Source organism: Rhinatrema bivittatum, chromosome 7 (assembly GCF_901001135.1).
Source record: "Rhinatrema bivittatum chromosome 7, aRhiBiv1.1, whole genome shotgun sequence".
NCBI lineage: Eukaryota > Metazoa > Chordata > Amphibia > Gymnophiona > Rhinatrematidae > Rhinatrema > Rhinatrema bivittatum.
This window is the reverse complement of record NC_042621.1, coordinates 45424346-45440603: the sequence shown is the minus strand read 5'-3', so window position 1 is coordinate 45440603 and position 16258 is coordinate 45424346. Positions and strand designations below refer to the sequence as shown.

The following is a 16258-nucleotide window of genomic DNA, read 5'->3' as shown; positions in this document are numbered from 1 at the left end:
TTTTTTGACTGCCGCAGCACACTGAACCGACGATTTCAATGTGTTATCCACTATGACACCTAGATCTCTTTCTTGGGTTGTAGCACCTAATATGGAACCCAACATCGTGTAATTATAGCATGGGTTATTTTCCCTATATGCATCACCTTGCACTTATCCACATTAAATTTCATCTGCCATTTGGATGCCCAATTTTCCAGTCTCACAAGGTCTTCCTGCAATTTATCACAATCTGCTTGTGATTTAACTACTCAGAACAATTTTGTGTCATCTGCAAATTTGATTATCTCACTCGTTGTATTTCTTTCCAGATCATTTATAAATATATTGAACAGTAAGGGTCCCAATACAGATCCCTGAGGCACTCCACTGTCCACTCCCTTCCACTGAGAAAATTGCCCATTTAATCCTACTCCCTGTTTCCTGTCTTTTAGCCAGTTTGCAATCCACGAAAGGACATTGCCACGTATCCCATGACTTTTTACTTTTCCCAGAAGCCTCTCATGAGGAACTTTGTCAAACGCCTTCTGAAAATCCAAGTAAACTATATCTACCGGTTCACCTTTATCCCAATGTTTATTTAACTCCTTCAAAAAAGTGAAGCAGATTTGTGAGGCAAGACTTGCCCTGGGTAAAGCCATGCTGACTTTGTTCCATTAAACCATGTCTTTCTATATGTTCTGTGATTTTGATGTTAGAACACTTTCCACTATTTTTCCTGGCACTGAAGTCAGGCTAACCGGTCTGTAGTTTCCCGGATCGCCCCTGGAGCCCTTTTTAAATATTGGGGTTACATTTGCTATCCTCCAGTCTTCAGGTACAATGGATGATTTTAATGATAAGTTACAAATTTTTTACTAATAGGTCTGAAATTTCATTTTTCAGTCCTTCAGAACTCTGGGGTGTATACCATCCGGTCCAGGTGATTTACTACTCTTCAGTTTGTCAATCAGGCCTACCACATCTTCTAGGTTCACCGTGATTTGATTCAGTCCATCTGAATCATTACCCATGAAAACCTTCTCCATTACGGGTACCTCCCCAACATCCTCTTCAGTAAACACGAAGCAAAGAAATCATTTAATCTTTCCGCGATGGCCTTACCTTCTCTAAGTGCCCCTTTAACCCCTCGATCATCTAACGGTCCAACTGACTCCCCTCACAGGCTTTCTGCTTCGGATATATTTAAAAAGTTTTTACTGTGAGTTTTGCCTCTACAGCACAACTTCTTTTCAAATTCTCTCTTAGCCTGTCTTATCAATGTCTTACATTTAACTGCCAATGTTTATGCTTTAATCCTATTTTCTTCTGGTTGGATCATTCTTCCAATTTTGAATGAAGATCTTTTGGCTAAAATAGCTTCTTTCACCTCCCCTTTTAACCATGCCGGTAATCGTTTTGCCTTCTTTCCACCTTTCTTAATGTGTGGAATACATCTGGACTGTGCTTCTAGAATGGTATTTTTTAACAATGACCCACGCTCTTGGACATTTTTTACTTTGTAGCTGCTCCTTTCAGTTTTTTTCTAACAATTTTTCTCATTTTATCAAAGTTTCCCTTTTGAAAGTTTAGCACGAGAGCCTTGGATTTGCACACTGTTCCTTTTCCAGTCATTAAATCAAATTTGATCATATTATGATCACTATTGCCAAGCGGCCCCACCACCGTTACCTCTCTCACCAAGTTCCTGTGCTCCACTGAGAATTAGATCTAAAATTGCTCCCTCTCTCGTCTGTTCGTGAACCAATTGCTCCATAAAGCTATCATTTATTCCATCCAGGAACGTTTATCTCTCTAGCGTGACCCGATGATACATTTACCCAGTCTATATTGGGGTAATTGAAGTCTCCCATTATTACTGCACTACCAATTTGGTTAGCTTCCCTAATTTTCTCTAGCATTTCACTGTCCATCTCACCATCTTGACCAGGTGGACGGTAGTTAGTTATACCCCTATCACTGTAGTCTTCCCTGATACACAAGGGATTTCTACCCATAAAGATTCAATTTTGTATTTAGTCTCATGCAGGATGTTTATCCTGTTGGACTCTATGCCATCCCGGACATAAAGCGCCACACCTCCTCTCAACTGCTCCTCTCTGTCATTGCAATATAGTTTGTACCCCGGTATAGCACTGTCCCATTGGTTATCCTCTTTCCACCATGTCTCTGAGATGCCAATTAAGTCTATGTCATCATTTACTGCTATACATTCTAATTCTCCCATCTTACTTCTTAGACTTCTGGCATTAGCATACAAACATTTCAAAGTTTGTTTTTTGTTTGTATTTTTATTCTGCTTTTTAATTGATAGGGATAAGTTAGAATTTTTTAGCTCAGATGAGTTTTTAGTTACAGGCACTTGGACTACTTTTCTAATTATTGGAACCTCACTGTCGGGATGCCCTAATTCTAATGCATCATTAGTATCCTTTAAAGATACATCTCTCCGAACCATGCGCTGCTGAGCGACTGTCGGCTTTCCCCTTTGTTCTAGTTTAAAAGCTGCTCTATCTCCTTTTTAAAGGTTAGCGCCAGCAGTCTGGTTCCACCCTGGTTAAGGTGGAGCCCATCCCTTCGGAAGAGACTCCCCCTTCCCAAAAGGTTCCCCAGTTCCTAACAAAACTGAATCCCTCTTCCTTGCACCATCGTCTTATCCACGCATTGAGACTCCGGAGCTCTGCCTGCCTCTGGTGACCTGCACGTGGAACAGGGAGCATTTCAGAGAATGCTACTGGGAGGACTGCCTCGCATCCATTAACTCCCTCCTGACATCCCTGCAACTTGCTCTCAACTCGTCCAAAACAGAACTTATACTTATCCACAACCATCAGACCCTCAAATCCATTCCCACAAATGACCCAATGGCCCTTTCTCTTACATCACAACCCGCAGTTCGGAACCTCGGCGTCTTAATTGACCCATTACTTAACCTAAAAAAGCACATTAGCTCAGTCCTCAAAGGTGGCTTTTATAAACTCAACATCATAAAAAAGCTCAAGCCGCTGCTCCATACACATGACCTTAAAACTGTCATCCAAGCTACTATGTCATCCAAGTTAGACTACTGTAACTCGCTGTACCTTGGTCTCCCCTACTCTACCATTAAACCCTTACAGATCCTCCAAAATGCCACTGCTAGGATAATTAGCAACGCTAAAAAAACAAACCACATAACCCCCATCCTAAAAGACCTGCATTGGCTTCCCATCCCATCACGTATACTCTTCAAATCACTCACCATCATACATAAAGCTATATACAATGATAACTCCACTTGGCTCAGTGAACCACTCCGTTTCACACAATCCGCCCGCCCCACCAGAGCAAACCACAAATCTACCCTACAAGTCCCACCCCTTAAAAGGGCCCGACTAACTTCAACCAGAGACCGGGCCCTCTCAATTGCAGGCCCAACACAATGGAATGCACTGCCCTCAAACCTCCGCCTGGAATCATGCCCAAATAAATTCCGCAAAATTTATTTATTTTTATTTAGAAACTTTTATATACCGGCATTAGTGGGTACATCATACCGGTTCACATAATAACTTAAAGCTTGGAAAATACATTTCAACAAGGAGAATGTAACTGGGCGGGGGGGTAAAATAAATAGGCAGTAGGAAGGATAGATAAACAAGAAAGTCATAACCCAGAGAATACAATTTATAATTTACAATGGTAGTCTCCTTAATATAAGGAGAGGGCAGTCCCCTGGAGGGGGGGGGACTACGAGGGGAGATGGAAGAGTTATTCTGGGTAAGCATGGTGAACAGAAGTGTTTTAGTTTCTTTTTGAATTTTAATTGCACACGGTTCAATGCGCATGTGGTCAGGTAGGGAGTTCCACAGAGCCGGACCGGCAATAGAGATAGCCCGGTCGCGGGTAGAGGAGAGATGAGCCATTTTCAGGGGATTGGACATGTAGGGTGCCTTGTTGGTAGATCTGGTGGCTCGGGTGGACTGGGGGGCAGTGAAAGGGAGGTCGAGCCAGTTGGATTGTGGGAGTGGATGGACTTGTGTATTATGGTCAAGGTTTTGTAATGTATCGGGACAGGATGGGGAGCCAATGTAAGTCCTTGAGGATGGGGGTAATATGGTCGTGTTTGCGTGCGTTGGTAATGAGTCTTGCTGTAGCATTTTGCAGTAGTTGAAGGGGTTTTATCGAAGACAGTGGGAGCCCTAAAGGGAGAGCATTACAGTAATCTAGTTTGGAGGTGGAGAGTGGCTTGAATCACTGTACGGAGGTCATGGTTGTAGAGCAGGGGTCTGAGTTTCTTAGTACATTGGTGTGAAGAAGGCCAGTTTTTAGGATGGTATTGATGTGAGGTTCATACTAAGATTGGGATCAAGAAGTACTCGAGGTCCCTAACAGAAGGTTGGGCTGTGAGGAGGTTGAGTTTAGGGTCGTTAGGCAGGAGGTCGGGGGGATGCGAGGAGATGTGGAGGAGTTTCCGTTTTGTTCGTGTTGAGTGCAAGCTGAAGGTTGGTGAGGAGTGTGTTGTTAGCTGCAAGGCACTTTTCCAGTGCTCCAGGGCATCAGATATAGAGTTGTGAATGGGAATGATGATCTGTACATCATCAGCATAGAGATAGAATTTGAGTTTAAGGTCAGAGAGGAGATGGCAGAGAGGGATGAGGTAAATATTGAAGAGGGTAGATGAAAGTGATGAGCCTTGTGGGACTCCTTGTTGTAGGGGGTATGAGGTTAAAAACCTGGCTTTTCCACCAAGCCTTTCCGGATTAACTTTGCCACTCTCTTCCCTCTCCCTGCACCCCCAGTTAAATAATTGCCCCCCCTTTGTAAATAGCCACCCAATTTACCCCCCCCCCCACCCCATCCTGTGTAAATAGCTCTTATCACGCCCCCCTTTTTAACTATTGCCTCGGGCTCCCTGTTAGAGCCCACTCTAACTCTTGTTTTTGCTGGTTACCCACCCCCACCTCCCCGTTCTATGTATTTTCTACCTGCTGTTGTAATGTAAACCGATATGATGTGTATTTTAATGTCGGTATAGAAAAACTGTTAAATAAATAAATAAATAAAATAAACACAGAAGCAAAAGAATTCATTTAGTCTTTCTGCAATGGCCCTTATATTCCCTAAGAGCCCCTTTAACCCCTCGGTCATCTAATGATCCAACCGACTCCCTCACAGGTTTCTTGCTTCAGATATATTTAAAAAGTTTTTATTATGAGTTTTTGCCTCTGTGGCAAACTTCATTTCAAATTCTCTCTCTTCGCCTGTCTTATCAATGTTTTACACTTAACTTGACAATGCTTTATGTTTTATCCTATTTTCTTCAGATGGATCCTTCTTCCAATTTTTGAAGGATTTTTTTGTGGCTAAAATAGCCTCTTCTTCACTCACCTTTTAACCATGATGGTAATTGCTTTGCCTTCCTTCCACCCTTTCTTAATGTGTGGAATCATATGGACTGAGGCCTCTAGGATTGGTATTTTTAAACAATGTCCATGCCTGTTGAACACCTTTAACCTTTGCAGCTGCCGACCTTTCTGTTCTTTTCTTTTTTTTTTTTTTAAATTTGTAATTTCCTACCGTGTAGAGCAGATGGACTCAGGACCAATGAGTACAGTGTTCACTCCTGCTAGCAGTTGGGAGACGGATCAGATTTCAATTCTGACGTTAGCCCCTAGTCTACATATACCACCTGCAGGAAGTGCAGCTCTTCAGTATCTTCCGTCTCCATAGCAGTTAGGGGACTATCTGGACGCGTTCACAGCATTTAGAACCAATTCAAAGAAGAAAACCCAAATTTTAAAGGAGAAACCTACCTAAACGACGAGTCCCCGCTCTCCTTCGGTGATACCCTCTGGTCCCTCCCCCAGTTGAGATTCCCGAGGTGATTTCCGTTGTCCCTTGGAGGTAAGCCTCGGTCTCAGCGGCCGAATCGCGCGGCGAGGACCTAGCCCCTGATCCTCGGACGTGGCTGAGAGGCAGCAGGTTGCACCCTCGAGTGCGGCGGTGACGGTATTTGCCCTCTCCCCGACAGCCGGAGACCGCCGGGACGAAACCGGGAAAGCGCCGAAGACAAGATAAGGTAGAAATCTGCTGCCTTAATCTGGTCTCCGAGGATCGAGGAGAAGCAATGGCCACCGGCCAGGCCCAGTGCCACTGGGTTGAACTGCCCTAGCAGGGCCAGGCCCCTGTTATTTCCAAGGTCTACCCACGTGATGACCCTCCGAGAGGTTTGCCATATTGCCCGCGTGCTCACAGTCGCCATCTTGGGCTGATTTGCCGTGCCGTTCAGCCAGAGCGCACAAAAGCGAGTTAGGCGCACAAAACATTTGTGCGCATAGACTTACACTCACATAAAACCTTGTGCGCATAAGTTGCACGCACAGAGCTTTGCGCATATCTACGGCTGGATGCACAGCTACACGCACAAACTCACACGCTCATCTTGAACGCACAGAGTGCATAAGAGTGTACGTGCCGACAGCATGGCACCACCAGATACAGGGATTAAAAGCTCAAGGCCTCTGCCCAGCATACACATTAGAGTCGCACAAAGCGAGGAGGCCCTGGGAGATCCAGTTCAGGGCCAGTCCCCACCCAGGGCCGAGTACTAGCTCCTCAGGGATACCCCGGACCCTAGCAGATCCCCCAGCGCCCCTCAGCTTTTTTCCAGCGTCGATCTCATGGGTGGAGTTCTTCAGGGGATTCACGCCTTTGTTCAAACGCAAACTGAACCTCTGGCTGGTCAGCCACATGCTCTGCCAGAGGACCCTCAGGCCCCAGGCCCTTCAAGACCTAGGCACAGGCTTCCACTACCCAGAAGCCCCACCTATGGGGACACACATCTCTGAAGAGGAAGCCGAGCCCCTAGAAGAGGGGGAGGTCCCCCCGGGGACAGAGCCTCACTGAACCATGAGACACTTCTTCACAAAGGACGAGATCCCGGACCTGGTCACCCAAAGTCTGACGGAGCTCGCTATCCCGGGCCCAGGTACTTCGGGGGAACCTAAACCAAACTCCCTGCTGGAGGGTCTTCGTCAGACCTCTCGCCATTTCCCTCTGTTACAAGCGGCACAACAGCTGATTGACCTGGAATGGAATGCTCCGGAGTCCTCATTCAAAGGGGTACGAGCTTTGGCAGCTATGTACCCCCTGGACCCTGCGACCAAAGATCTTCTTGCATGCCCAAGAGTTGATGCCATGGTCTGCGTTGTCTCTAAGCGCACCACTATCCCAGTAGAGGGAGGAGCAGCGCTCAAGGATGCACATGACTGGCATCTGGAATCCATCCTCAAACAGTCATTTGACGTAGCAGCTATGTCTCTACAAATTGCGGCCTGCTGCACAGTGGTGACACGTGCCTGCTTATCCCAAACCAGGAACAACACTCCAGGAGAAGACATGGAACCAGCAGTATCATTCCTTGCGGACGCTGCCTCCGACCTAGTGCGTACAGCGGCCAGAGGAGTGTCATCTGCGGTGGCGGCCAGAAGGCAACTCTGGCTCCGAAGCTGATTGGCCGACGCATCTTCCAAAACGCGCCTCACAAGGATGCCCTTCAAAGGATCCCTCCTGTTTGGCAGCGAACTAGAGAAATGGGGCGAGTCCCCAGTGCCACGCCTGCCGGAGGATAAAACGAATAGAAACCAGCGACTCTTCCCCAGGTGTTCCAGGGGCAGAAGTTCACAGCGATTCAATCCTTACAGGAGCAACTATCAAGCGCCCCGCCCTACGGGCAGGAACCAGTCCTTTCGGAATAAGCACAACAAGAGGGGTACCAGCTCGGGTACAGGCCCCAGCCACACCCCACAATGAGATTCAGCCGACCTGTCCAAGGGAAGAAGCCATAGGGGGCAGACTAGCCTTATTCTACCACAGATGGGTCGAGATAACTTCGGACAAGTGGGTCCTAGCCATCATTCGGGAGGGGTACTAACTGGATTTTCTACGTACCCCTCCAGACAAGTTCGTGGAGTCCCCCTGCCATGACCTCTTCAAGAGGGCGGCAGTGGAAGCTACACTGTCCAGACTACTGGCCCTCGAGGCCATAACCCCAGTGCCTCCACAAGAAATAAATACTGGACATTATTCCATTTATTTTATCGTCCCCAAGAAAGAGGGAACATTCAGGCCCATCCTGGACCTAAAGTCTGTCAACCGCCACCTGAGGATCCCCCGCTTCCGCATGGAAACCCTGCGATCCGTAATAAAGGCGATACAACCGGGAGAGTTTCTCACATCCCTGGATCTTTCGGAGGCCTACCTAAATATCCCAATTCATCAGGAACACTAGCGCTACCTACGCTTCAAAATCCTGGACTGTCACTACCAGTTCCGGGCACTACCTTTCGGGTTAGCCACAGCACCCCAGACGTTCACCAAGGTAATAGTAGTGGTGGCGGCACCACTGAGGAAGGAAGGAATCCTCATCCACCCTTACTTAGACGATTGGCTGATCAGGGCAAAGTCACCGGAGGAAAGCCACCAAGCAGCCAGCAGAGTCATAATCTACTGGAGAGCCCAGGATGGGTGGTCAACACAAACAAAAGTTTCCTACCACCCTCACAGTCGCTGGAATACCTAGGAGTCCGATTCAACACCAAAGAAGACAAGGTCAGCCTGACCTCCACAAGGAGATTAAAACTGTGGAACCAGCTACATACCTTGCTTGAACGATCCTCGTCCCACAGCATGGGATTACCTGCAAGTCCTCGGACTGATGGCATCCACACTGGAAGTTGTGCCATGGGCACAAGCCCACATGAGGCCCCTACAGCGCTCACTTCTATCACGGTGGAGCCCACGGTCCCAGAACTATACCGTATGTCTTATCACTCCCGGGCAGAGTCCAGAACCAGCTACGGTGGTGGCTGCAGGCCAACCACATGAGCCGGGGATCAAGACTATCCTCTCCAACCTGGACCCTACTCACCACAGATGCCAGTCTATGAGGATGGGGAGCAAACTGCAAGGAGTTAACCGCCCAAGGGCAGTGGAACGCAGAAGAGGCGGGATGGAACCTCAATCGCCTAGAAGCGCAGGCAGTCAGACTAGCCTGTCTGTGGTTCGCTCACAGACTTCGAGACAAAGCGGTCAGAGTAATCTCAGACAACGCCACAACAGTGGCCTACATCAACCGACAGGGGGGAACCAGAAGCCAACAAGTGTCCCTAGAAATAGACCCCCTGATGGCGTGGACGGAAGCAAATCTCCAGGAGATCTCCGCCGTCCACATCGCCAGTAAAGACAACACCATAGCGGACTTCTCTGCTGGGAAAGTCTAGACCCAGGAGAATGGAGGCTGTCATCCGCAGCCTTCCAAATGATAGTGAATCGGTAGGGGACACCGGACATGGACCTTCTGGCAAACAGATCCAACGCCCAAGTGTCCAGATACTTCAGCCGCAGGCGGGAACTGCAGTACCAAGGGATCAATGCCCTGTTACAGACCTGGCCACCGGGGACCCTCCTATACGCCTTCCTGTCGTGGCCCCTATTGGAAGCAATCATTCACATGATACAACTACACAGGGGGCTAGTTCTTCTGGTGGCTCCAGATTGGCCAAGAAAGATCCTGGTACGCAGACATGGGAAGACTGCTGGCAGGGAACCCCCTACCCCTGCCTCCACACAGGGACCTGCTACAACAAGGTCTGATCCTCCACGAGGACCCAGCTCAGTTCTCTCTTACGGTCTGGCCATTGAGAGGGCCCACCTGAGAAAGAGCGGATACTCGGGGGCTGTAATCGACACCCTCCTCCGAGCACGCAAGTTCTCCACATCTTTAACGTACATAAGGATTTGGAGAGTATTTGAAGCCTGGTGCGAAGACCACAACATCAAGCCACGCTCATTTAAAGTTCCTGTGATCCTGGAATTCTTACAGAATGGACTACAGAAGGGACTGTCCCTCAACTCCATCAAGGTACAGGTGGCCGCATTGTCATGCTATGGCTCCAAGAGCGAGGGCGACAGCATAGCCTCTCACCCGGACGTGTCACGATTCCTAAAAAGAGTCAAACACATTCGTCCACCACTAAAGTGGTCGGTACCTCTGTGGAATCTCAATCTCGTTTGGATTTCCTAGCGGGAACCACCTTCAGACCCCTCCGAGGACTGTTCCTCTGCCTGTTAACCTTAAAGACGGTGTTCTTGCTGGCAATTTGTTCAGCCCGCCGCATCTCGGAACTACAAGCACTGTCCTGCCGTGAGCCATTCCTAAGGCTTACCCCGGGAGCCATCCAACTATGCACGGTTCCCTCCTTCCTCCCCAAAGTGATCTCACACTTCCACCTTAACCAGTCCATCTCGCTACCAACGACGGATTGCTTTAAGAATTTGGAAGAAGCCCGTAGTCTACGACACCTCAACATCGGCAGACTCCTATCCAGATACCTGGAAATGTCGGAACCCATACGAAAAATGGACCACCTTTTCGTCCTTCACAGCGGAAAGAGACAAGGGGAAGCAGCCTCGCGGGCAACCATCGCCCGCTGGATCAAGGAAGTCATCAAGGCGGCTTACGTAGAAGCAGGTAAGCCACCACCTCTACAGGTCCTCTACAGGTCAAGGCCCATTCTACCAGAGCCCAGGCAGTATCCTGGGCAGAAACTAGAATGCTGTCACCTGCCGAGATCTGCAGGGTAGCGACATGGTCCTCCATCCATACCTTCTCCATATTCTACCGTCTGGAAGTTCAGGCTCGGGAGGACATGACATTTGCAAGGACAATTCTAAGTGGGTCACGGGCAGCCTCCCACCCTGTTCGGGAGTAGCTTTTATACATCCCATTGGTCCTGAGTCCATCTGCTACACGCTAGGAAATGGAGAAATTACTTACCTGATAATTTCGTTTTCCTTAGTATAGACAGATGGACTCAGCATCCCACCCTTGGCTGCCATTATGCATTGTCTTTCAATTGATTCAAGGGTAAGCCACGTTTTCATTTACCTAGGGCATCCACTCTGCTGGGTATCGATGCTTTCCGGTTGAGTACACTGGCGGTCTCCAGCTATAGTCAATCAACCAGTTCAAGTTAAGTTTTTTTTTTTTTTTTTTTTTATTTATTTATTAATTTTTCATAGTACATTATCCAATTAATAACATTGAATATATTAAAGAGAGCAGGAATATCACAATATGGTTACATAAACCTCTAAGTAAATATATTATAACATATCAATTCCTGCTTTCTAAGTACAAAACAAAGGGGGTGCTGGTCTAGCAAATTGTAAAATTTGTATCGTCTCTGGATAGAGACAGAGTTTTGAAAACATTTATGTTAAAAAGGAACTCTCTATACTTGGGACAAAGAATTTGGGTTTATCCCGATGTGGCTAAAGAAACCCAAGATAAAAGAAAGAGATTTATTGTATTAGCAAAAATAGCGAGAACATTAGGAATTCAAGCTATGATACGATTTCCATGTAAATGTGTCATGAAGGTTGAGGGAGTGAAATATGTATATTTTGATCCTTCTCAATTAGAAAGATTTCTGGAGGAACGGAGAAACCGAAATGTGGAAGTTTAATATGTACCATAACTGGATATAAAAGGAATTTTCTGACTTTCTTTTCTGTGTTATAGAAAAATTTATGTGATATATAATTTGCTAGACCAGCACCCCCTTTGTTTTGTACTCAAGTTAAGTTTTAACGTTTAACCAAGTTATGAAGTTATTCAAGTTAACCAAATTATTAAGTTAATCAATCAGTTAGTCACACATATATCCACAATGCTTTTCGAGGAGAATACTGAAGAGCTGCACTTCCTGCAGGGGCTGACATCAGATTGAAATCTGGTCCGTCTCCAACTGTTAGCAGGAGTACACTATACCCATTGGTCCTGAGTCCATCTGTCTACACTAAGGAAAACGAAATTATCAGGTAAATAATTTCTCCATTTTTCTTTATTGGCAACTAATAAATATCAAACAAGACATATGTACCCAAGCAAATGTCCAATATCAAAATTAAATATACAGTCTGCATGTGCCCCAGCAAAGCCAACATATAATTGTGCCAATAGTAATTTTTGAAACCATTTCGTTCCCTGTCTTCCCCCCTCCCCCTCCCGTACCCACACAGTGTTATGCAGTTATTTAACAAGTTATGCACAATGTATTATAGCTTGATACCCCTGGCCTGGCTAGTAGATGTATTAACATCATCATGAAAATCTGATGTTACCCAGGGATGACAAATCAAAACAGAAAATAATCTAATGGTCTCATTGTTAATCCAGTTTACAGAGAGGCTAGTAAACAGCGCAGTCGAGGTAAAATTACATCGGATAAGCGCTAATAAAAACCACAGTGATAATAAAAATAGGCATCATTATATTTTAGATGTCAGTGTCCATTGTTCAAAATTTTGCCACACTTTATGAAATTTAGAAATGGTCTTATGTTTATGAGCTGTGATTTCCCCTAATGTATGCATGGTTACCATCTGTTTTTGTACGTCCTGTATGGTGAGGGTCAGAGGCTCCTTCCACAGGTGAGCAAGAGCCCCTCTCGATGCTGTCACAGCATATTTAATAAAAGCATTATGAGAGTTCGATAAGTTTGGATTGTCTGTCTTTAGCAATGCTTGGGAAGGTGTAAGTGAAATCTCTCTACCTAGTACTGATGTTAACCAGCTTGAGACAGTCTCCCAGAAGGATTGTACTTTGGGACACTGCCACCACATGTGAAAAAAAGTTCCCGATCCTTGACATAATTTCCAACAGAGAGCTGATATATTAGATTGGATCTGATGAAGTCTAGCCGGTGTCCAATACCACCGATACAGCATCCTGTATCCGTTTTCTATATGCAAAGAAGAGATAAGGCCCTTCCCCAAGGACTGAGTGAGTCGTTTCCAATCTTCCACAGACCAGTTTTCATGAAGATCCCTTTCCCAAGCAACAATGTGGGGTGCCTGCATAGATAAAACTCCTACGAGCATGGCATATAGTCGTGAAATATGTTTACCTACTTTATCTGCCTGCATGCAGAGAGCTTCAAACGGAGTAATTCCCATAGTGAGCTCCCCTTTCATCTGAGTTTGGGAAGCAAAGTGTTTAATTTGTAAGTAAATATAAAAATCTCTTGAGTCAAGGTTATGACGCTCACTCGGCGTTTGAAGAGGATAATTCCCCTGGCTCCCAGATGTGTGATAGCCTAAATATTCCCCGTGCCTTCCATTTTTTAGATATTTGAGAATGTGCAGATTGACTAAAGGAGCGGTGGTAAAAGAGATGTGTACTATGAAAATATTGTCTTTGACCAACAAGCAGGGCCCTTCACTTGTTCCATACTTCTAGAGTAGCCTGTACTGAATCAGGAAGACAGACAACTGGGTTCCAGGTGGTACGTTTTTGCCAAAGAAGAGCTGATATTGGAAAATCACCCATAATCGCTTGCTCCAATTGTACCCACGGTTTCTGCATGTTGATGTTATTCCACTCCACAGCCGCCTTATGTTGCGCTGCCCCTTGGTAACATAAGAGGTTCGGCATTCCCAACCCGCCCTGGGATTTAGGTAGGTATAAAGTTGCTTTCTTAACCCTAGGTTTCCTAGCTTTCCACAAGAATTTAAATAATTTGCTCTGCCATTTTTCAATTATTTTTGTGGGAGCCACTATGGGTAGCGTTTGCATCAGGTATAAAATCCTAGGCATAACGTTCATCTTTAGAACGGCTAATCGCCCTAGCCACGAAATGTGGTAACGATCCCATTCCTCTAAATCTTTATAAATTTTCACAAGTAATGGAGGATAGTTAAGTTGAAAAAGATCAGTCTTGTCGCCAATGTAAATCCCCAGATATTTTATTTTCTCTTTAGCCCATTTAAAGGGATGGGATTTCTTAATTTGATCAACCATTAGGAGAGATACTGATACATTTAATAATTCAGACATCTCCCAGTTAATTTTAAAACCAGAAACCTTGCTAAAGGCTGATATTTCTTCCGTGATTTCTACTAATGATTGGGAAGGATTAGTTATGGTAAATAGGACGTCGTCCGCGAATAATGATAGTTTAGATGAGAAAGGTCCCACATTAACCCCTTGAATTTTAGAGTTGTCCCGAATGTGGTGCGAAAAAGGTTCCAGAATAATAGCAAAAAGTAAAGAAGAAAGAGGACACCCCTGGCGTGTGCCCCGTCCCACAGAAAATGGCTGAGAATATCCTCTGTTGATTTTTAAGCATGCCTTCGGTGCCTCGTAAAGGTTCTGAATCCACTGAATAAATCGTTCCCCAAATTGAAAAGCTCTCATGGTTTGGAATAGAAATGGCCAATGTACATAAAGCTTTTTCAACATCAGTCGCTAGGAGTAATAACGGGATATTGTGAGTACGTGCCCACCACTTAAGGTCTGCTATTTTCCTGACATTGTCTGATGCCATTCTGCCCGGTTTGAAACACGACTGGTCAGGGTGAATTAGTTGAGGAAGTAAGCTGTTAAGCCTATTCTCTAAAATTTTTGCAAGAATCTTCATATCCAAATTGATTAGGGAAATTGGGCGATAGGACCCACATAAAGTAGGGTCCCAGCCCGGCTTTGCCAAAATGGTGATCCCCGCCAAGTTAGCAGATGTAGAGAGAGATATGGATCCTTGTAAAGCATTAAAGAGATTCACCAATAAGGGCGTCACCAAGCCGGCAAATTTTTTATAAAAGGCAGCTGTGAATCCATCCAGACCTGGTGACTTTCCCATCTTTAGGCTTTTTATGGCCCATGTAACTTCTGCCAGTGAGATATCCCGATCCAGAAATTCCTGATTAGCGGGTAGAATTGATGGGAGAGAGGATTGAGATAGGTATGCTTCAATCCCTAAGGCATTTATGGATTGATCAGTGGCATATAATTCAGAATAAAAACGTATAAACCATTGCCTAATATCAGCGTTGGAAGTCAACATCCCACCGTGTTCATCCTTTAATTTGACTATATTATTTTGCATTTGTTGAACTTTCAATTTTCTAGCCAATTGATGGCCCACCTTGTTTCCTCCCTCATAATATAATTGCTTAGTAATTGTAAGCTTATGGGCAATCTGAGCAGTTTCTAATTCCTCTAGATGTGACCGTAATCGGTCCATTTCAACCAGAAGAGTTGTCTCTCCTGACCCTTGATGTTTGAGCCCTAATTGGTATAATAAGTGTAAAGTGTCTAATTTATCCTTATTGCGTATTTTATTTAAAATTTATTTTTATTTATTTAAAAACTTTTCTATACCGTTGCTAAGTTAAATACCGTCGCAATGGTTTACATGTAGGCACATATTTAATGTAAGTAAAAGTGTACGATAGTACATTCTAACAGGTGCCGTCAAAGGTTCGGTTACAATATATCATTAGACAGTCATTTAGCGAAGTAGTTCATGACCAATTGTACCAAGGTACTTACACCGGTAGTTTTATTACACATAGTATTATAGTTATGTTTTATTGTGGTGTAGAGTTCATAGACTAATCTACTGTACAGTCCTTAGGACTGTATGTCGGTGCCTTTCTGTCTTTTCCTGAAATATTTCTCTCTATTCTCCTGTCTCTTTGTAAAATGCTTGTTTAAAAAGCCATGTTTTTATATTTTTCTTGAATGTCTTGAGATCACTTTGTAGCCTGATCTCTGGAGGCATTGTGTTCCAGATTATGGGTCCTGCTAGTGATGGGGCTCTTTCTCTCACTTGTGTCAGTCTTGCTGTTTTAACTGATGGAATGGTTAGGAGTGCTATATTTGCTGATCGGAGGTTCCTGTGTGGAGTGTGTACCCGTAAGAGCAGAAATACACAATAAGCAGCCAGATGTCCAATCTGTGAAAATTTATTGTGTGGAATCAAAATATGCAATGAGCCCGACTCAAGCCGAGTTTCGCCCTCTTTCAATAGGGCTGCATCAGGGGCTAAAAACATACAATAAATGACATTAAATAATATAAAAATAAATTAAAAACTAATAAAAACGGATAATAAACAAACATTTAAAATGAACATATAAAATGAACATATAAAATGATAACATGGATATATGTGGTGTGAACATAAAATCATCACAATAAAAAATAAATAAACTACCTACAAATGTAGATAGTGTATCGTGAACATAAAATATATAGTGTAAGTAGCAATAGAAACAAAAAAAATTTTTTTAACAAATGTAGTAAAAGCAGCAATAAATAACTAATAAAAGTGACAAATACCTAAAAAGTGGATATTGCCTTTATCCTTATATGTAGTTAATATGAGTGCCTAATAAAATGAAAATGGAGTATTAAAGATAAAATGCTCTC

General features: G+C 44.7%; 1 protein-coding gene across 1 annotated transcript in view; it reads left to right on the top strand.

Moving 5' to 3' along the window:
• Positions 1 to 16258, top strand: part of VPS4A (vacuolar protein sorting 4 homolog A) — a 192183-nt gene that overhangs the window by 30225 nt on the left and 145700 nt on the right. The gene's annotated exons all lie outside the window — the stretch shown is intronic.